Consider the following 21,806-nt stretch of genomic DNA (forward strand, 5'->3'; position numbering starts at 1 on the left):
GCCGTGCTGCCATGGATGGATGTATTTTTATTTATTTATAACAGCAAGTGCATGTCTCCAAAGTTGAATGTGCGCAGTAATTACCCCATGCCACTTTCACACCCGCTCTTGATTGGCATCCGGTGTGAAGAGTAATGAGTTTTATCAATTAAATCAATCCGTGCGCGTTTCCAAATTGATTTCTAATCAGCTAACACGACTGCCGACCCGTAGACCCGCGGGGGAGCCTGGAGTTTCTCTCCAACAAAAAAAGAAAAAAAAAACCTTTACCCAAATGTCATGTGCATGCATGCCTCGTGGTGGATTGGGTGCATGTGGTGAATGAGAAGTGGGCCCGGGAGTGGGCCATAGGGAACACCCTTCCATCATCTGTCTAAACAGGCTTGCAGGGCGAGCGTCACCTCATGCAAAAAATGGAAAAAAGAAAAAGAAAACCTCTCCTGCTGAGATGTGCCTTTCGGTTTGTGCCGGATCGCGCGTTTATGTGCAATGGACTTTAAAAAAACCCAATCCAGTCGGGAGGCTATTGAAATAACGAGGCGGGCCTATTCACGATGTTGGGGACCTGTCAGTGTTGCCGGTGAGACTCATTGTGTGCCCCATAATGGCTCATTAAATCTTTTCTTGCGACCTTTCGTATCTCTCAAAGAGCACTCCTTGACCGAGGAGACGGGTCAGCGAGTGGCGGATGAGGAGTTGATTTACCTTCTTCAAATAACTTCGCATGGAATTTGTGAGGGAGAGGCGCTCGCCGCAGTTTTGGCTGCGGGGTGATAACGGATATGCTATAGCCCCCTAGTGCCGGGATCGGCAACCCGCAGCTCAGGAGCCACATGCGGATCTTGAGCGGTGCGGAGTGGCTCCCTGGGACTTTTCATATACAGAGGCTTGCGAAACTATTTGGCCCCCTTGAACTTTGTGAACCTTTGCCACATTTCAGACTTCAAACATAAAGATATAAAACTGTCATTTCTTGTGAAGCATCAACAATAAGTGGGAAACAGTCATGAAGTGGAACACACTTTATTGGATACATTCAACTTTTTTAACAAATAAAAAAATGAAAAAGTGGGTGTGCAAAATGTATTTCCTTTATTTTCAGTGCAGCAAACTCTGTCCAGAAGTTCAGTGAGGATCTCTGAATGAGTCAATGTTGATCTAAGTGACTAACAATGTTAAATGGAATACAGGACCGGGAAGACAACCTGATGGAGACCTGAGACTGGGACGGAGATTTGTCTTCCAACAAGACAATGACCCAAAACATAAAGCAAAACCTACAATGGAATGGTTCACCAAAAAACATATTAAGGCGTGAGAATGGCCAAGTCAAATCCAGACCTCAATCCAATTGAGAATCTGTGGAAAGAACTGAAAACTGCTGTTCAAAAACGCTTTCCATTTAACCTCACTGTGCTCGAACTGTTCTGCAAGGAGGAATGGGCAAAAATATCAGTTTCTCGATGTGAAAAACTGATCTCAAATTATGAGGGCAGCATGTCGCTACTTTATGTCAAGAACCGGAACAGGAAGACCCAGATGCGTTTCTCACACAAGCTTTATTTGACGGGAAATGGGTAGTCATGCAAGTTAACCCAGACGCCAGTGATTCGGCGATCGTTGGGTGGAAGACGTAAGGTAGCAGTCTGGCGTGGAACGACAGGAAGCCAGAGGCCGACGAGATCGATATCAATTGCACGAGAAGATATCGGATGGATGGGGTCGATACCGGACAGGACAGACAGGATGATACCAGGCACAGGAGACTGGAGTCCGATAACAAGCAGGGCGAGATGGACGGAAACGATACCAGACACTGGAGATCGAAATTAAACATGACAAACTAGACGAGATTGATATCAAATGGAACAAAACAGCCGGAAATGATACTGGACAAGTCAAGTCATTTTTATTTGTATAGCCCTTAATCACAAAGAGTCTCAAAGGACTGCACAGGTTATTGCACAGACTATTATTTCAGACTACACCATCCCCTGATCTGGAACCAACATGAGGGCAAGGAAATACTCAAAAACCTCAACATGAGGAAAATGATGGACAGGAAATACAAGCAGGAGACCGCTGTCAAAACACACGTCTTGCGAGGCAGAGGTTCTTTGACGGACTGACAAAGGGAGATTGAGAGCACTGAGCTTAAATAGAAGGGAAGCCAATCCGTCAACGAGCCGCAGCTGGCGCCAAACGGGCGGGGCCAGTTGGGCGCCATCGGCAACCGTGACACTTTAAGAAATATGAAACCCTTTTTCTATAGGGCTAAGATGTTCAAACCCTTTAGAAGTTAATGTTGATGCCGCCATTTCTGTATATCTGTTACTGCTCGAGAAAGTGACACGATTGGCTATTCCACATGCACGACTCTCAGCAGAGATTATATTCTGGTAGAAATGCTTCTCTGTCAGAAAAACGTGTCCGGCAACAATAAAATTCATTGTATAGTATTGATTTTTGTGGACTATGTCAGATATTCTTGCAGCACTAACAACCACTGTCCTCCTCTCATTATCAAGACCAGAACGGTGACAGGACCCACTTGCGTTACGTTTCTCTCAGTTTTATCGGGAAGAAAGGAAAGGGTTGCACCCACGATCCGGTGATCGTTGGGCGCCGGAAGCAGGTCGCTCTGAACGTGCAAGTGGGACTTCCGTGGTGAGCGGTGCCGGTGTCGGGAACGAAAAAAACGGGTCAGTTGCCGGCACAGGAGAGCAAAAAATGTGGTCGGTATCGGAAACTAGTTCCCTTTTCATTTGCAGTAATGTAGGCATACAACTGAAAAAAAATGCTAAAACATTTTTACAGGGCCAAACTGAGTCATTGAGGCTGTAATTGTTATGTTTTCTATTTTAAAACCTCCAAAAATGTTGATAACTGGTAAGAAAATGCCAAGACCAGAACAGAGACAGGACCCACTTGTGTAACGTTTCTCACAAGTTTTATTAAAAGCACGCCCACAATCCGGAGTTTGCTAGGCGCGGGAAGCAGGTCACTCTGAACACGAAAGTGGGAATTCCGTGGCGAGCGATGGCGGTGTCGGGGACGGAAAAAGTCAGTAGCCGGGACAGGAGAGCAAAAAGCGTGGTCGGTATCGGAAACGAGTCGAAAGCCAGGAGAGGAGAGTAGACGTGGACAGGATAAAAAAAAAAAACGGGTCGAGGCCGGGGAACAGACGGGAGCAAAATCAGGTGGTGGTCAGGGTCGAAAAAAGCTTGCCCAGAGTTAACTGAGGTTCGCAGACGGACTGACAACAGGTGACAGAAAGGAGTGGGTTTAAATAAGGACAGGGAGCCAATCAGAGTCCCAGGCAGTTGGCGCCAAAGGACACAGCACAGGTGTATCACATCGGTAATCGTGACACTCATAAAATGCATTGTTTGAATTAGTCTGTCCTGTATCTTAAAACTGGTCAGAAAATCATAGCATCACCTTCCCCTAAAATAGATCCAAACAGCTCAAGTTAAACTATCTTCACTAATATCCTCCTTGTGTTTTGAAGACTACCCCCCCTGTTAAAAGCTCGCTGTCCTTCGCACGCAACACCAACTCCCTTTAAAACATTTACGGGCTCGGCCGGTCAAAACGGTTCTGCGGAAGAAAGCGCCGAACGATGGCCGCCCCTCGGAGTTGTTATTAGCATCCCGCCCGGAATCTTATTTAACGGGATGACGAATCGCATCCGAGTCACTGGTTCATCAACGGGAGACAAGCGGGATGGGGAGAAGATCTTATGTTCATCCCCGAGACGAGTGACAAGAGGAACAGGAGGGGAAGATGGCAGGGGGGGAAATTCTGCAAATGTGTTTGACTTTGATATCCGTACTTTTTAAGGACGTATTGGAGTGAATTAGGGACACACTGGCATGGTTACTTGAGAATTAAAATCCGATACAATCACTATTTACCTACTAGTATTTTGAATGCAATACTATTGCAGTAATGTAACTTGATTACTTTCATTTACTTTTAGAATACTCGAATACCAGATATGCTAATAAAATACAAAATAAACATATGTCATGATCACTGATTTGACTCAGCTGTGCCAGCTCATTTGGCGCCAACCGCCGCGGGTTCTGATTGGCTCCCTGTCACTATTTGAACCCAGTCCTGTCTGTCCCCTGTTGTCAGCCCGTCTGCGAACCTCGGTGTATACTAGGCAAGCCTTTTTCGACCCTCACCCCCTTCTGTCACGTTTTTGCTCCCGTCTGTCTCCGGCTACGACCGGTTTTGCTCCTGACCACGTCTGTTCTCCCGTCCCGGCTTATGACCTCTTTTGTCCCCGACTACATCTACTCTCCAGTTCTGGCTTACGAGTCATTTCCGACCCCGACCACACCTTGCTCTCCCAGTCCCGGCTACCGACCAGTTTTTCCGTCCCTGACACCGCCATTGCTCGCTACGGAAGATCCACTTCCGTGTTCGGATCACAATCCGAGTAGGAGCTTCCTGCGTCCAGCAAACACCGGATCTTGGGCGCAGCTCTTCGTCTTTCCTTCAACAAACAACAACATAATCTTAATAAAATTACAAAATGTTGATAAAACATTCTCGGACGAAAAGTGAATTCTTCATCGCATTTTATTTCACTGTGTGACGTTTCATGATTTGATCAAATTCATAAAAAAAAAATAATAATACCACTGCCCCCTGTCAATATAAATATTCCACTTAAAACGTGTCTCTCTCCCGCAGGTACTCAAAAGTGCTGAGGCGCAACTGTTATTCGTGTCATAAATAATGATTTCAAGGTGCGAGGGAAGTTATTTTATTAAAATGTCACAAAATACTCAAAACGAGGATACAAACGTACAGTATTCACAGACAACGCTGGGCGAAAGACAGAAGGGAGTGCGTGCATAGCTCTGCCCATCCCCACCGCTCACCCAAATTGCTCTGGGTGCTTTGCTGGCGTGTTGGGATGTTCACAGTTTGTTCTGTGGGTTTTCACCATAAAGTGTCTCAACAGTAAACATTGTTTATTGAGTTTCAATATAAAGGATACCTTAGTTAGTTAGTGTGGCATTAAACAATAGTTAAACATGATATGTGTGTTTCTGATGTTGGATTTTATCAATGAATGTACACCAAAAATGTGACTTATACAAGTGATTTCCTTCCTTATTATGCATTTTTTGGCTAGAGAGACATATACTCTGGAGAGACTTATAGTCAATACAAATGACATTTTTTGTATCCTAATTACAAAACGGCGTTACATGTATTATGTTACTACCCAAGCCTGCACACTGGTCAAACATGAACAAACATGAACTGAAAATCCATGCATGCGATGTGGAAACCAGTCAGATATGAAACTAAAATGTTAAATCTTGTTCAAATTGACGCAATCTGCCATCATTTATGACAGCTCGACTGAAACACAAACGGATTTACGAAGTCGTGATAATGAGATTATTGCCAAGCATTTTAGAAGCGCCTTCTCAAATTCTGTCTTGTATTTGCTTTGCCGCATGACAGGAGGCATAATAAGGAGAGAAGACATCAATGGATGTTGAACTTAAACCTCAAACATTTGATAAAAAAATCCAATGTGTTTTAAAAATCCTCCCTTTGTCACGGTTGCCGTGGCGCCCAATTGGCCCCGCCCGTGTGGCGCCAGTTGCGGCTCGTTGACGGATCGGCTTCCCTCCTATTTAAGGTCATTGCTCTCACTCACCCTTTGTCAATCCGTCAATGAACCTCTGACCGGCAAGACGTAGGTTTTGACCCTGTCCGGTTTCCTGCCTGTGTTTCCTTTTCGGTATCGTTCCCCTCTATTGTTGTCCTGCTTATTATTGATCTCCAGTTTTGTTCCTGTCTAGTTTCTCCTGTTTAATTTTGATATCCTGTTTTGATATCAATCCTGTCTGTCCCGTCCTGTCCGGTATCGACCACATCTGTCAGATATCTGCTCGGGCAATTGGTATTGATCTCGTCGGCCTCTGGCTTCCTGTCATTCCACGCCAGACTACTGCCTAACGTGCATGACTGCCCCATTTCCCGTAAAACAAAAGGCTTGTGTGAGAAACGTCACGCATTTGGGTTCTCCTCCTGTTCAGTTCATGACACCCCTGGGCACTTTCTTTTTATTTAATTGCCTAGGTTACAAAAGTAGATCAGCACAAAAGGTTTGGGAATCACAGAACAGCAACACGATTAGCCGATAGTGACACTAATGTAAAACATGCATAATAGTAAATATAGCGGACAAAAGTGAGGTATAATAGTCAATGCCACACAAGCGTACAGGAAGATGGAAGTCACTAGCAATACGTCTTTGATTTCACTGCCATGTTCTTGTCCTTCCAAATGGGTTTAGTTAGAGCTATCCTGGCCATGCTTTCTTGTTCTGACCCCTCTTCTGATATGACAAATCTAAGATATTGAAGCTATATACTATTTTATACGCTGTTTTATTAAAAAAACGTATCCTTTGTGTCACCTCAGCCTTGGGTGGAACTTTTAAACGCCTGTGCTTTGGAATGTTTTGTTTCTTTCATTCTGTGCAAATAACAATGATTTAATCACCTCGCCTGGTGAGTTGGAACATGTGCCTGGCGACATCCTGTCTGTAGGGCAATGACCTATCACCCTTCTCCCAAGCTTCAAGGACTATTGGGAAATCTGCATTGCTGACGGCACTGACCAATCAGCCAGAGGCTTGATCATGGGGTGTGGACAGTCCATCCCATGTGGCATAAAAGGGGCATCCCGGACAAGCCCCCCTCGTGTCCTGCACACGATCGAAATAGGCACAGACCTGATTTCTTTAACTATGTGATTCGGCTAAATAAATTGATATGTGGACTACACTCGTCGTTACGGCTAATTCAACTTCTCCGACTTCTGAATATGCTCCAACTGTAAGGAATTAGGAGTCAGATTTCAGTTTAAGAAATGTTAAAACGTTACAATATCATTGCTTGAATGTAAAGTTCTGCTTCGACCCAGGAAGCCCACCTCTCTTTATCTCCTGGCATGGCCGACTGAAGCGGTTTTGGGGGTCAAGTAGTATTCGCAAGGACACTTCAACTCTTTTTGTGATGATGTGCCAACGTGTCTGCGCTTTGGGCTGTTAACACAATAAGCCGCTCTTGAGAATATGCAGTTTTTTCCTGCAGGGGAGGGCTAAGGAGGAACATTTCAGTCACGAATAAATATCAGTAGAATTTGTTGGGTTTGCTCCTGTGATTTTGGGCTTGTGTCGGGTAGCGGTTTGTATTATGATTGAGTAGTCAGTGTTTTTTTGGTATAAACAGGCTTAAATGTATCTGAAATTAATAAAGGGATTTTCCTATAACTGCACATGTAAGTTAGTTAAAATACCGTAAATTCCGGACTATAGAGCGCACCTGATTATAAGCCGCACCCACCGCATTTCGGGAGGAAAACCGATTTTGTACATACACAAGCCGTACCTGTATATTAGCCGCATGCGCCCACATTGAAAAAATGCAACACAAACACAAAATTAACCCATACCCGACACAGTCCAAAAATCACAGCCGGCAAAATGAACGGAAAATGATACCGGTACTTAAGGTTTGATGCAGACCTGCAGAGTTCGGGTGCCCGTTCAAAGTAATCCAAGGAAAAAAGTGTATATTTCCAAAGGTAAGGTCGGGAAAAATATATATCCACTCTTGTCGGCCGTGTCCACAAACACGTCTCACCTTTACTCCACTTCCCGTCAGCCCGCGTTTGCCCCGCCCCTTCTTTCTCATTTGCTCGTGCAAAATATATCAGAATAAGTTTCTAAAATAAATATATTACAAAAATATACAGTTGCAAATACATATTATACATGGTTACACATATTTACAAAGAAAGACGGTACACCGAGAGAGTTTTCAAAGCTTTAATAATAATATTATAACTTTCATCCCAAAACGTGCCTGTGAAGGGTAGCAAAACGCTACTAGCAACACGCTCGCGGCACAGTCAACGGGTCTGTTAAAATAAACATACCGTACATGTAGAAACCTCGGTATACCGTCCTCATCTTCCTCCTCATAACCGACGTCATCAAAGTCGTCTTCCCTTGACATAGAGACGTCGTCCCACGCCCCCTTATTAAAAAACACGCTATCAACACGCTCGCAAAGTAAAGCTTACGTGCAGTAGCTCTGTTTCCTTCTTTATCGGACTGCCCGATTGCGTTTAGCTTGAAAGTTGCGTCATGTGCCCTTGTTTTTGCAATTTGCATGATGACGATATGTCTACGCTAATTTAATATGTGCACAAGCTAAGAAGTTGCAGTCTTCCTCGGCGCACATATTCCACCGGTCTAAATCGTACCTTTCGTACTCGAGCGCCGCTGGCGGCTGTTAGAAAAATGACATAAATTGGCCGCATCACTGAATAAGCCGCAGGGTTGAAAGTTTGGGGAAAAAGCAGCGGCTTATAGTCCGGAATTTACGGTATAAGAAGGAAGTCCCCACCTCATGAAGACAAAAAAATTGTGTCCTACGTGATTTTGAAAGGAACAAAAAAGTTTTGATTGGTTGTGAACAGTGTTGGGTTCAGAATTTGGTAGAGTAAGTAAAAGTACAGTGGCTTCAGAATAATATGACTCATGTGGAAGTACGAAGTAGTCATCCAAATTACTTGAATACAAGCAAAAAAAAAGTACTTGGTGAAAAAGACGTATCCATTTAATCCGATCATCAACTCATCAAAGTCCATCCAATAAACAATAAATTACAAGTCTCTGTAATCATGTGTGTACTCAGTTTGTTTGGTTGAACCCTTTGTTTATTAAAAAATACATACAGTGGAACCTCGGTTCTCGACCATAATCCGTTCCAGAACCCTGTTCGAAAACCGATTTGTTCAATCACCGAAATCATTTTTCCCATTAAAAGTAATGTAAAATGGTTTTAATCCGTTCCAACACCCTGAATGTTTACCATGAACGTAAACATGAAGCTAACCCAGGCTAATCGTACGTTCGCGTGAGCGTAATCTTCCGTACGAAAGATTACGCTAACACGAACGTGTTAAAATAAAAAAATCAGGTCGTTTACACGTCATTTAGCACCCGTGTCTCCACAACAAGTGGCTAGCGCTTCATTGGAAAGGGAGCTCCGTTCCAACACCCTGAATGTTTTACGTAAACGAAGCTAACCCAGGCTAATCGTACGTTCGCGTTATTGTAATCTTCTGTACGAAAGATTACGCTACCATGAACGTGTAAAAATAAAAAAAAGGATTATGAATAGGATTTCTTACCTTTGTGGTGGACGGTGGGGAGAGAAAAATCATCAAAAGTTTTTCAACCTCTTCCAAAACTTGCGGCGGTTGCTTGCTTATAGCGCTAACTTCCTTAGCCGCATCACTCGATCTCACAGCCTCCTTATTCTTTACTATCGTACTGATAGTAGATTTAGCCATGCTGTATTCACTAGCAAGATAAGAAATCCGTACACCTCTTTCATATTTAGCTATTATGTCTTTCTTAAAGGCAATAGTTGGACGAACAACTTGTCTTTTTTCACCGGTCCTGCTTGCACCGACCTTCTTCGGAGGCATAATTAGGGGCTAAAACACCCGTACGCCGCTCAGCATCGCACCCTAGCGTACCGGCGTTCGAACTCCGATTTTTCTGACCGAACAGCGGAGCAAGAATTTCTCGAAATTTTTGGTCGAACACCGATTTGTCCGAACTGAGAGGCGTTCGAAAACCGAGGTTCCACTGTATATATGTGAGGCTACAGCTGTATACACTGTGCATACAGTACAGTAAAACAATTCCTAACACTGCTCACAAGTGCCACCTAGTGTTTTGGGGGTCACTGGTCTAATGTAGACCAACACACCTGTCTCCAATTAACACAAGCTCTTCATAATGACCTATGGGACAACATGCAGGGCTGGGTTATTTTCATTTCCACTTGTTGTATGAGGTTTGGTTTATGTGGCTGTTTTCTTGTTCGGACATTGTATTAATTGCCTTGTGCCCACTTGTTTGTTACCTTGTTTACCCCATCTCCATTTTTAGTCTTTGTTTCTGGTTTGATTTTGTTCGGACATGTCAATTGTTTTGTGCCCCCTTGTTTGTTTGTTACTTCGGTCCTGTTTTGTTGATAAATACCTTCCTTGTTTTGAGCACCTGGTTCCTTCTTCCCCCCCACTTGGGTCCACTTTTGCAAACATAATAAAAAAGGAAGAAAAATAATTTTAAAAAGTCAAAGCAAGAAAGGGAACAAAAAGAAAGGGGAAAAACTTGAAAAAAGACATAAGAAACACAATAAAGGGTAAAAAAAAAAGAAGAAAAATAAAAAGGGAATAGAGCAGAAAATGACCAAAAAAAAGAAAATAAAAGGAGAAAGGGAAGAAGAAGAAAAAAATACCCTAAAAAGTATAAAGGAAAGAAAGAATATAGAAGAAAAAATAAATGCTATTATTTCAACCTATGAATATTTTAAAAAATGTAAATTTATAATTGTCATTATTCAAATCAATATAGTGTCTTTTGAATGACTCAAGTTGTATTGTACAGCATCATTTCCAAACAGAAGAGCAGCTTCAGCGACAGACTGCTGTCACAGTCTTCCACGGACAGACTGAGGAGATCATTTCTTCCTCATCCCATGAGGCTCTTTAACTCCACCCGGGCGAGTAAAAGCCCACATTAAATCCCACCCCCACATTTGCATATTACCCTATTTTTATTATTATTAGTGTGTGTTTTCCGTAGCACTATCAAATACTCTATATCAACATGTTATATTGGGTATTTTTGTATTCTATATATTTTATTTTATTACTTTTATACTGCTGGAAGTTTGAATTTCCCTACGGGGATGAATAAAGTATCTATCTATCTATCTATCTATTAATCTATCTATCTATCTATCTCTTTCTGCAAGGAGGCCACTGAACAATACGCACGGCAGAAAGAAACAAAAAACGAATCTATCACTCCTATCAGTCAGTCAGATTTGTGTCCTCTCGCTTTTCGGAGGGTTTATTTCAAACCGTAACATATATCCCGCTTGTCTCAAATCCCCAAACAAAAGAAGAAAAACATGAAAAAACGAGAGAAAGATTTTCAAGTTAAAATGCGCTCCCTGCAGTATTAAGCGATGCAGTCAGCGGCACTCGTCTCCGCTCAGCTCAAGAAGTGTCCTTTGCTTGACTCCTTACTGGAGAGAAAATTAAACTCAAACAAAAGCGAGAACAGAATTGTGCTAACATACTGCAATGCTATTCAGAAAGTGCTTTGCCATGTTTCAGTTTTCTAACTTATAGATGAAAAAATGTTTGGAGAGAAGGAAGAGGGGCTTACAGTCAGTACATGTGCCAAGTGATTTATAGCACCAAGCGGTCTTCCACCCAAGTACTAACCAGGCCTGACCCTGCCTTGAGATTTGGCATTCTCAGGGTGGTATGTCCATAAATATGTACGAATACAAAACAAAATTTACCAAACAATTTAAATGTTGCTAAAAAATGGAAAATTAGACGTTGCGAAAACATTGCCTCCCCTCAGAGTTAATACTTTGTAAAACCTCCGTTTTTGGAGAGGACGTCATTGGGCATCGCCCCAAAACATACGCAGACAAATATGGCAGAGAGGGAGAAGCTGTTTATTAACATTCGCCAGAGTTGATACAGCGTTCTCAACGTTTCTCAGAGACGATCAGCTCTTTATACTCTTTGTTCACCAAGATCACATGTTGTTTTTTCCGTAGTTGGTGTGTCCTTTTTTTGGTGACGTGGTGTTTTTACCAAACTCGTCTCGGCCCAGCCAACTTTCTGTCCGTTTCGCAATCGTCCAGCTGTTCCCCATCAAACGTGTTTTTCCTCCTCAATTCTGTTGGCAAGTTCGGTTGGCAGCCCGAAGCTGACACACGTTTATTCATCCACAACACCTTTAGCTCCAATAACAGCCACAAGTCCTTTGGGATATGTCTCTATATGTTTTGCATATCTCGAAACAAATTTTTTTGCCCATTCCTTCTTTCAAAACAGCTCAGGTTCTTTAAGGTTTGATGGTGATTGTTTGTGCACAGAATTTTTCATATCTTTCCACCAGTGCTCTATATAATCGAGGTCTGGACTTTTATTTGTGTTGTTGATTTTGAACCATTCCATTGTAGATTTTGCTTTATGTTTAGGATTTGTTGTCCTGTTGGTAGGTGAACCTGCACCCCACTCTCAGGTCTCTTGCATACTCCAACATAGTTTCTGCCAGAATCACTCTATATTCGGGTCAATGCATTGCGCCATCAACTCTAAAGATCTTCATTGTCCCATCATGATCATAATGCTGCCACCACCATGTTTGACAGTGGGGATGGTGTTTACAGGGTAATGTGCTGTGCTACTCTTACAACAAACGTAATTCTTTGCATTAGGCCCTAAAAGTTTTATTCTGGTCTCATCTTAGCAGAGCACTTTGTTCCACATGTTATTTGCGTCTTCACGAGCATGTTTATGGTGTCCCTTCATAAAAGGGCTTTTTGCTTGCTACTCCTCCATCAAGGGCAGATTTATGCAGAGTACAACTACTAGTTGTCTTATGTACAGATTGCTCCACAATAGCTTTGTTTGCCTGCAAGTCATCAGATGTGTTGCTCCTCTGACTAGTTTTCTCCTGAAAGTTTAGAGTGATGGCTAGGTCTTGAGAGGTTTGCAGTGGTTTTTTTGCTCTCTCCATTTTGATATCATTGCTCGGACAGTGCTCTCGAAGATGTGTAAATGTTGCGAAATATGATTGAATTCCATTCCAGTTTTGAACTTTCGTACAACTTCTGTCCTGGAACTGCCTTGTATGTCATGATTACTGATGTGACTCAGCTGTGCCCTCTCATTTGACACCAACTACCGCGGGTTCTGATTGGCCCCCTGTCAGTATTTGAACCCAGTCCTGTCAATCCCCTGTTGTCAGTCCGTCTGTGAACCTCAGTGAGTACAAGGCAAGCCGACCCTGACTCTCACCTGTCCCGTTTTTGCTCCCTTCTGTCTCCGGCTACGACCCGTTTTGATCCCGACCACGTCTGCTCTCCCGTCCCGGCTTACGACCCGTTTCTGACCCCGACCATGTTTTTGCTCTCCTGTCCTGGCTATCGACCGTTTTTTCCGTCCGTGACACCGCCATTGCTCGCTACGGAAGATCCACTTCCGTGTTTGAATCACAATCTGAGTACAAGAGCAACTTGCTTCCTGCGTACAGTGAACACCGGATTGTGGGCGCAGCCCTTCCTCTTTCCTTTAATAAAACTTGTAAGAAATGTAACACAATTCTGGTCCTGTTATTGTATGTTATTTAGTCTTCTTAATGCTGTCTGTTCTCCAGTGTCTGGTTTCACAGACTTCTGAGCCCATCACGGAGAACAGAGACTTAATTCACTGTCATTAGTTATTAGATAACTTCAGGAATCAGAACTGGTTGATGTTATTTTCGTTCCACTTCACGATTGTGTCTCACATGTGGATTCTTAGACAACATTTTCAGTTTTTACCTTTAAGTTTAAAGCCTGAAATGTGGCAAAAAGACCAAAATTTATTGGGGAGACGTAATACATTCGCTAGGCATAGTAGTGTCGCATGCATTTTACTTAGTGTGCCACTCGTGCCATGTGGGACAAGTTGATGTGATTTAAGATGTTGGATGGCATGCAATCACGTTACAAGGGCGAAAGATTGCACAGTGTGATGAATCACGACAGATTCTCACTGAGTGCCTCGATAAATGACCTTTTATTTTTTTTTAGAAACACTCTTCTTGATATACTGTTTCTCGATGTGGAGTGATAACATAACTGAGCAGACAATGCGGTATTTTTAGAACGCTTTGAAGCATTGAACAGAACATGTTTAACTCTGGATTATAAACAATAAGATAGCAATCCATTGGCAGAAACTTTTGCTCGTTTTAAGCGTGTTTTTAAGATAATGCCATGGCGCCCAATTGGCCCCGCCCATGGGCGCCAGCTGAAGCTTGTTGACAGATTGGCTCCCTGTCAGTATTTTAACTCTGTCCTGACAGTCCCCTTTTGTCGGTCCGTCTGCGAATCTCCGCTTTTACACAACGCCTGTCCTGTGTTTTTGCTCCGCTACGATCGGTTTTAAGCTAGACCACGTCTGCTTTCCTGTCCTGAATTACAACCTGTTTTAATCTCGACCTCGTCTGTTCTCCCGCCCCGAATAACGATCTGTTTTTTTATCTCGACCACGTCTACTCTCCTCTCCTGGCTTTCGAATTTTTTCCGTTCCCACTACGGAAGTCCCACTTCCGCGTCTGAGCAAGATACTCCCCGCGACTAGCGATCTCCAGATAGCATGTGCACTCCTTTCCCTTCTAACCAAAAAAAACTGTGAGAAACTTTACGCGAGTGGGTTCTGTCTACGTTCTGGTCATGACATGCCCAAGTAAAATAAAGAATGTCATCCCTAAAATGATCTCGAATAAATGAGGATAGTTTTCATTTTAAGTCAAGTCAAGTCATGTTTATTTGTATAGCCCTTGATCATAAAAAGTCTTAAAGGGCTGAACATTATTATTATTATTACCTCATACCCTGATCTAAAACCGACATGAGGGCAAGGAAACACTCAAAACTTCAGCATGAAGAAATTAAGAAACCTTGAGTGTCATTGTCCAAGACCAGGGTTGGGTAGGGTTACTTTAACTTGATTACTTTCAATGACTTTTGGATTACTCCAATACCTAATATGCTAATAAAAGACAAAATAAACTAAATATGAATAAAATGATGACTCACACTACGTGGTAAGCTTTCTCTCCTGGCTTTGATCTCTTTGATCTCCGGCAAAACTAACATCAAATGCGACAGAAACAAAATGAAAATCAATCCAAACTGTAAAATTCCAAAAAACGAATCTTCAAAAACTGAAGCGCAGCCGTCTCGTGGGAAACCCTAACACTGTCCTCATTTATTCGACTTCCATTTTACCTCCGCCGTCGACATTCAAGGGGTCAGACGGGAGTGTCTGGTGAAGCTTTTTTCGAAATATTCAAATAAGTCTCGAAACGTCGATAGGGAAACTCAAAAAGCCAGTCAGGTGGCGACAAATGATTCTCCCGTGACACGTGACATTTGTGTGAGTTGCATCAGGAGTAGGCTGGCATGGAGGCAAGGTTGGCATTTTACTGACTCGGCTTACCCGACGCCCTTCAGCACGCTACCCCATGAAACATGCAAATGGCAGCTGGCAGTGCCCTCTTTGCTGTTTTTGTGAACTTCAAGTTAGGATGGCCTTCTTTGAGTTTTTATACAACGGAAAAATATATACTTACCTCATCGGAATACAATGGTGCTCATTTTTGCACTATAAGGCACGCATAAAAAACCCTAATTTGGTGAGAAATTTGAAAGTGAGCCATATAACCCAATGCGCCCTATTTACACCGCAAAATACGGTGGATAAGATTGGTAATTCATACTTATAGTTGCTGTATTCAGTCGCATACGAGGTATTTTGATAAAATATTGTGCAATGATTGATCAATCAATAAATATCACTCACACATTACCACGTGTTTGTCAGACAGAATGTAAAGTAGGCTTGAATGTATTTGCTCAAGGTGTGTATTTCTAATCAGTTTGATGTTCCCTTTTGGCGTCTTTTAGTCTTCCTGTCTTTGTTTATGTTTCCAGGGGGGTGGTCTGTGGTCTTTGGTCTTGCAGGGGGTTAGGGTTAAGGTCTTGCCTTTTGTCTCAACATACCAGTACTTTTACATATTTTCTTGTTTCAATAAAACACAAAGGCAGGTTGGGAAAAAGCCAGAAGGAGCGTGGCTAGAGAATAAATTATCTGTTCCTCTCACGCTTCTTCTCCAACTGCAGTTGTAAAAAAAAACTAAACAAGTCTTTACCTGAATTTCCCTCTACGGTTAGCCAGAATTTTTCAGCTCTCCCACACTTTAGAGGTCGTTTTAGACCCAAAACAGACCCATATTAAAACGGGGATGTGATTAAACCCCAGCAGAAAATAAATAAAAAAATAATAAAAATCAGTACAGGGGAGGGAGAGTGGGACCTGGACTGCCGAGAAGAAGAATCTTGCGAAAGAAACTTGAGGAGGTTGTCTGAAGGGGGTGAAATTCTTGAGAAAATATTGAAGACATATCATGAAGATAATAGCTGGCGAAGAAAGTCTTGAGATGAAGAGCTTGTCATAAGACAAATCAACAACATGGAGTGGGAGACCAGGGGATTTATGGCAAAGGGGGACTAATAATGATTGGGAACACCTGGACAGGGGAGGGTAGTGGTAGATGGGACAATACTACCATCTCTTTGAAAAGTGAGGGACTGCAGGTGCCAAACCATGACATCAATGAAGCAGAACAATCTATGCTACAAGAGTCAAACCCAAAAAGTGCAGTGAAAGCAGTGGGGGTTTTGGGGTTTTTAAGGGTTATTTATCTATCTTCGTTATTCATTATTCATTATCCGTTATCGGTCAGTTCATAATACGCTACAAAGCCTAGGAGCCGGGACACTTACTCTCAGCCAAAAGGCCAAGCTAAGGTCCTAGCCCTAAAGCCTTGTTGCGATCATTGCGAATGCACCGTTCCCGGAGGTACTGCAATACCGGGCCGATGCGTGGAGTGGACAGAGCAAGCTCTTATTCCATCTCCGGAATGCAAAAATCAAAGCCAAAAGGCCAAGCTATGCTTTGAATTTCATAGTTACGGGACGGCTATTTCTATGGTCACCGTTCCCAGAGGTACACTTCCCCACTTGACCACCAGTGGTAGAGGGGACATACAGTATGATAAGGCATTAGATCCTATATCATTATCACACTATTTTTATTCATGGTACCAAAACAACGGATTTTTCATAGGTTAAACAGTCTCACTACTTCGTCCCCAACAAATGTTAGAAAACAAAAAGTCTTTCAAACTGTCAGGACCAGCACAAAGCGTAGACCCAATCGAGTAACGTTTAAAACAGGTTTTATTGAAAGGAAGAGGAAGGGCTGCGCCCAAGATCCGGTGTTCGCTGGACACGGGAAGCAAGTTGCTCTCGCCCTCGGATTGTGATCCGAACACGGAAGTGGATCTTCCGTAGCGAGCGATGGCGGTGTCAGGAATGGAAAAACTGGTCGAAAGCTGGGAGTGGGAGAGCAAAGCGTGGTCGGGGGTCGTAAATGAGTCGTAAGCCAGGACGGGAAAGTAGACGTGGTCGGGATCAAAAATGGGTCGTAAGCCGGGACGGTAGAGCAGACAAGGTCAGGATCAGAACAGGTCGTAGACAGAGACAAACGGGAGCAAAAACATGCGTGAGTCAGGGTCGAAAAAGGCTTGCCTTGTATACACAGAGGTTTGCAGACGGACTGACAACAGGGGATTGACAGGACTGGGTTTAAGTAGGGACAGGGAGCCAATCAGAGCCCGCAGCGGATGTCGCCAAATGAGCGGGCACAGGTGATTCACATCGGTAATCATGAAACAAACTAAATATTGTACACTCTTTTTTTACCACCAGGTGGTGCTTAATGATGCGGAATTTTGCTTTAAAGTTTGTTTTCCTAGCAGCACGGCGGCGCAGTACTTAGCGCGTGTGCGGCACAGTTCTCAGGTCATGGGAACCTCCTGCGTGGGTTCGAATCCAGCTACCGGCCTTCCTGTGCGGAGTTTGTATGTTCTCCCCGTGCTTGCGTGGGTTTCCTCCGGCCACTCCGGTTTCCTCCCACATTCCAAAAACATGCATTTCAGGCCGGTCCAATTTGTCCCTAGGTGTGAATGAGCGATTTGTCTGTCCCTCTGCGATTGGCTGGCAACCAGTTCAGAGTGTCCCCTGCCCACTGCCCGATGATAGCTGGGATGGGCTCCAGCACCCCCGCGACCCTACTGAGGATAAGCGGTGCAGCTAATGAGGTAAAGTTTATTTTCTTATATTTACTGAAAAAAAACAGTAACAAAACCTAAAATTAGAGGAAAAAAAATACTCCAAACTAGAAAAACTCTCCATCCCAAATTGTACGCGCTAACTGTCAAAGTCAATCACGCTGCCCGTAAGGTATCAATGTTGATTTCATCATTTATTCCGCTTGTTTCCTTCACGTTCCCATCCCTTTAATCATACTCTTGCCTCAGCGCTCAGGCTTTACACGCAAGCCCTCTTTTTCGCCCGAGAGCCGAAAACCCCGTCAAACGAAGGTCGCACCCAAAGCACGCGGAGGGCAAGAAAGGGGATTCTCCTCCCAGTGATTCGTTTGAACTTTTTCCTCTCTTTAAAATGGCAGAGATGAAGATTGATGTTGCCACACACTGTTCTCCAGGACCAGTCTTCGCGGTTTTTATCGGTAACGAGTACTCTAACGCATTGGTTGGTTGGTTGGTTGGTTGGTTGGTTGGTTGGTTGGTTGGTTGGTTGGATCCCTTAACCACAAGGGTGGCAGGGGGACCATTTCCTATGGTGTGTCTTGGGCAGGGTTGGGTAGGGTTACTTTAACTTGATTACTTTCAAAAACCGCTGTTGTCAGTCCGTCTGCGAAACTCTGTATACAAGCCTTTTTCGACCTGACTCCAACCTGTCCTGTTTTTTGCTCCCGTATGACCTGTTTTGATCCCGACCACGTCTACGCTCCCGTTCTGGCTTCTGACTCGTTTCAGATCCTGACGTTTTTGCTCTCCTGTCCCGGCTATCTACCTGTTTTCCATCCCTGACACCACCATGGCCCGCTACGGAAGATCCACTTCCCTATTCAGATCACAATCCGATTGCGAGAGCGACTTGCTTCCTGCATCTAGCGAGCACCGGATCGCGGGAGCTGCCCTACCTCTCTCTATCTCAGTAAACTTGTGAGAAACGTTACGCGATTGGGTCCTTTTTCCGTTCTGGTTCTGACAGCTGGTTTGATGCAGTATTTCATTACCATTACTCATGACTTTCTCCAACCTTCTTCCGGAGTGAATATTAATGTCAATCAAACACAGTTGTACTTTAACAATGATTTTAATAATTTTATTGATGCTGCTATTATTATATTTTTGGTAGAATGTCTGCATGTTTAATGTTTATATAGGTTGAACAATGGGTATTATATCATATGGATATTTATAGTGGATATTTATTCTGTGAATTTTGTATTTTCTTTTAATTATTGGATTAATGGATGCTCCAAACAAAGAGTTTTTGACAATATTCAAAACCTGAATATGAAACTGATTCGTAATTGTAAAAATATTTTAGCAACGCACCATGACTTGTAGAAAAACAGGAAAACCTCTTTAAGAGGACCTAAAAATGGAGAGGTTAGTGAAAGCTAGAGCTCTTGTTGTGATAAGAATGAGTAGAAATGTGTTGTAAAAGGATAGTGGGATGTTTGGACGTTTTATAAGGGATGGGCAGGGCACCCGTATGATGCGTCAGGGGTAAACCAGTGAAAGCTGTCGGGCCCTGCTGTTGAACAGTGTTGTGTCACCCTTACCCGAGTCAGACGGCCGCTTTCTTGTGTCCCGTTGCATCTGGAGGGACGAAAGCGTGACCAACTTGGGTGCCGAGGTGCTTAACTTGTTTGGGTGTTTGGGCATTTGGGTTGGCCATGGTCCCCCCAAAAATGTGTGTGTGTTTTTTGCTACTTTTCCCCTTTTTATAATTTTCTTTGTTTTTGTATGTGTTTGTCTTGCTGTCGGACACCCCTCTCGAGGGATATGACCAAGGATAGATAGATAAATATGGAGAAGTAAATGTACGAATGGTCTGATGCCAAATTGGATATGGGGTGACTCAGCTGAGCTTTAGTGTGCAGCTCTCAAGATTGCATAAGCCATCACTGTTTCCATGGTCCTTTTCTTCTATTTTTTTTTTCTTTTGTGGCTTTTCTAAGCAGTTTGAATGTAGGTCTACACGATCATTCGTGACTATACAGTTACTTACAGGCTGTCAATACCTGAGGGCGGTATTATTACTTTTTAAATGAAGTAACTTGTAACTGCAACTAATTACACGCACAACACTGTCCAGGACCGACAACAGAATATGGGCAGGCTGCAGGAAAAGGCGCTTTGATTGGCAATCAGGTGCTATTCAGTCCCGTCTGCTTGGCATGCACGTGGAGGGAAATGTCTAATTGAGTGTTTTGATTGCGCAAACACAGCAATTGATAGACTTGTCTTTAATAAAAAGACAAAATTTTGTGCAGGCTTGGGGAGTAACGGAATACATGGAACGGCAAAAAGCTGTTTCATTTTGTTTCTGTCGCATTTTATGTTAGTTTTGCCAGAGATCAGAGAGATCAAAGCCAGGAGAGAAAGCTTACCACGTGTTGTGAGTCATCATTTTATTCATATTTAGTTTCTTTTGTCTTTTATTAGCATATTTGGTATTGGAGTCATCCAAAAGTAATTGAAAGTAATCAAGTTAAAGTAACCCTACCCAACCCTGTCTGTTTCCATCGCATTGACTGCTCTTAAGTCGGTGAACAGATGTTAATCGACTGGCGCATAAAAACTGTGAAAATATACATTCCTACCCTATTGGCAGAAAGGTTTGCTTATAGTACGTATCTTTTCCTCATGTTTATATATTTTTTTCAAATGAAATACAGGGCTTCTACACCGTTTTCATGGCCAAATTCAAGAACTTTTTTTTCAGTAGAATTCATCTGGTGTGAGTCGTGCATTTTTCAGAGCCGCTAATAGATCTGCAATTTACATATTAGGATACGTTTTTTTAATAAAACAGCGTATAAAATAGTATATAGCTTCAATATCTTAGATTTGTCATATCAGAAGAGGGGTCAGAACAAGAAAGCATGGCCAGGATAGCTCTAACTAAACCCATTTGGAAGGACAAGAACATAGCAGTGAAATCAAAGACGTATTGCTAGTGACTTCCATCGTCCTCTACGCTTGTGTGACATTGACTATTATACCTCACTTTTGTCCGCTATATTTACTATTATGCACGTTTTACATTAGTGTCACTATCGGCTAATCGTGTTGCTGTTCTGTGATTCCCAAACCTTTTGTGTTGATCTACTTTTGTAACCTAGGCAATTAAATAAAAAAAAAGAAAGTGCCCAGGGGTGTCATGAACAAGAACAGGATCAGGACCCAAATGCATAACGTTTCTTACACAAGCTTTTATTTTACGGGTAATGGGGAGTCATGCACGTTAGGCAGCGATCTGGCGTGGAAAGACAGAGACCGACGAGATCAATACCAATTGTCCGGGCAGATATCGGACAGATTGGGTTGATAGTGGACAGGAAGGGACAGACAGGATTGATATTGAAACAGGATATCGAAATTAAACAGGACAAGCTAGACGGGAATAAAAACTGGAGGAGAAAAATAAACAGGACAAAAGTAGACGGGAACGAAACTGGAAACCGATATTAAACAGGACGAAATAAACGGGAACAATACCGGACCGGAAATACCAACAGGAAACAGGACAGAGTCAGGACCCATGTCTTGCGGGGCAGAGGTTGGTTGACGGACCGACGAGGAAGAGTGAGAGCCCTGAGTTTAAGAGACGGAAAGCCACTCGGGCAGGGCCAATTGGCCGCCATGGCAACTGTGACACATATTTATAATCTTGCATGTGCATTTGTATATCTTCAGTAAATATGCAAATATATTTGTGGATCTGAACAATACATGAATAAATATTTTCCCTCCTCCTTATACTGTAAGTGTTGGGTAAAATTATATCCCGCCAGGGGTGATGCCTCCGTAAGGAACAATGCCTTACAAACTAATACCAGCTGCCGTTAATCACAAGGGAAGAAGAAACGCAATGGTACTGCGGTGCCAACAGAGAGCCGTTGCCAAGCTGGTTTGTTAAAAAACATGGCAA

General features: G+C 43.0%; 1 protein-coding gene and 2 pseudogenes across 2 annotated transcripts in view; all 3 read right to left on the minus strand.

Moving 5' to 3' along the window:
* Positions 1–21,806, minus strand: part of LOC148366673 (UDP-glucuronosyltransferase 2C1 pseudogene) — a 457,271-nt pseudogene that overhangs the window by 260,416 nt on the left and 175,049 nt on the right. The gene's annotated exons all lie outside the window — the stretch shown is intronic.
* Positions 1–21,806, minus strand: part of hcn4 (hyperpolarization activated cyclic nucleotide-gated potassium channel 4) — a 198,923-nt gene that overhangs the window by 119,574 nt on the left and 57,543 nt on the right. The window lies entirely within an intron of this gene.
* Positions 16,551–16,665, minus strand: LOC148366682 (U2 spliceosomal RNA; annotated as a pseudogene).

Source organism: Urocampus carinirostris, chromosome 4, assembly GCF_059441175.1.
Source record: "Urocampus carinirostris isolate Australia breed hairy pipefish chromosome 4, RoL_Ucar_1.0, whole genome shotgun sequence".
In the NCBI taxonomy this organism is placed as follows: Eukaryota; Metazoa; Chordata; class Actinopteri; order Syngnathiformes; family Syngnathidae; genus Urocampus; species Urocampus carinirostris.